Genomic DNA, 1,648 nt, shown 5'->3' with positions numbered 1-1,648 from the left:
TAAGTCACCCTGTGCTCTGCCCCAATGTTTGGCTGAGTCTCAGCATCTACTTCGATCCCCTGATAGGTGTGGCCTTTCAGAGGACCTCTTTGGTGTCTATTCTTGTTGCCCTTCTGAATAAGCATTAAACATCACATTGATATCCCAAAGCCTAGCCTGTTCCCGAGTTAGAAAGCCACAAGACTACCCTCTAGTGGTGAAAGCTGTACAATGCAGGATGAATTCGTCCCCTAGATTTTAAGGAATGTGTTGATGACTTCCTGAAACAACACTCCTCCAAAACAAAATAGACATTTGTAGAGCTCTAGGTGTTCTGTTTACAGAGTAAAGGAAATGGTCACCCAGCTTCCCTCTGAAGGCTCACCAGGGTAGCAGTTACTGTATCAAATTTTAGAAGGATTTCATATCAATGTAAAAGATACAGCTTGAATTTTTGTCTTCTTCTGGTGCTGCTAATATAGAGCAGAATTCATGATGTTTCAAATTCATTTTGATGTAAAAATAATCTCTTAACTGTGGAGTTAGTAAATTTATACATTAATTTCAGGGTCGTAGATACTGCCATAACAAACAAACGTATTTTCTCCAGAATTTACAAAATTCATCTAGAGCCCTTGTGAGGTGTACGCTTTATTATTTACATCTCAGGCTCAGTTTTATTTTGATACATGAAATTATCCAAGGGGGAGACAGTGGAGGGTGAAGCCTATGACCCCAGGGATCCCATCTTGCCTTACCTTTCCTCCTCCATTCTGGAATTTGGAGATCTTTCTCCCTCTTAGCCACCTGTAAACCACCTTCCCAACCCCTTTCTCACTCTGTGAATGGGGACTTAGGCACTGAGAGCACAGTACTACAAACACTCTTGTTTATCAAGCAATAGCCATATGGTTCACTCAAAGGTTATAAGGATACTCATTTATAAGAGATCTACTTTCAACCTGCTTACTGATTCTTCAAATAGCTATCAGAATACACATGCATTACTCTGGGGCAAGAACATGGGAGAGAGTATGTAATTTAAGATTGCAGTTATACGTTAGCTTGGGTTGTAAACATTGATTAATGGGAAATCCAAGGCAAGTAAGGTTGATTGTTACATTGGTCATCTCCATAGTAACGGTTACCATAGGGTGATCTGCCACAGTGATCCTGGGCACTATGTCCTAATGGATTCTTTGACCTACTCCATTGTAAAGACCAGGGATGAAATATTTGGGGCATTAAATACTCTTCCAGCCCACGGCATAGCAGTTTCCTTTAAACCTATGCTCTTGGTCTGCATTCTCGCTGCCTTTCTATAAGAAGTGTCTTGCAGATCGGTGCATCCACAATAAAGTTCAAACTCTGCCTATCTGTGGTGAAGAACACGTGTCTGATTCTGTCCTCAGCGATATGTTTCTGCTATGTCCTCCTTACATGATTTCAACTGAGATGGTAGTATGTCATAGGCAATGAACAAAGGAATGGAGGCACTTCATACCTTGTTTTCTTCTTTCATTTACTTATTAAAAGCCTAGTGTGTATCAGGGACTGCACTGGGCAATTAAAGTGAAGAATTCTTAACTCACAGCTCTTGTGCTTGAGTTTACAATCAAAATAAAGAGAACTGTAAACAGATGTCATCCTTTCGTGTGGTGGGTGTTGC

Source organism: Acomys russatus, chromosome 18, assembly GCF_903995435.1.
Source record: "Acomys russatus chromosome 18, mAcoRus1.1, whole genome shotgun sequence".
Lineage (NCBI taxonomy): Eukaryota > Metazoa > Chordata > Mammalia > Rodentia > Muridae > Acomys > Acomys russatus.
This window is presented reverse-complemented; position numbering follows the sequence as displayed.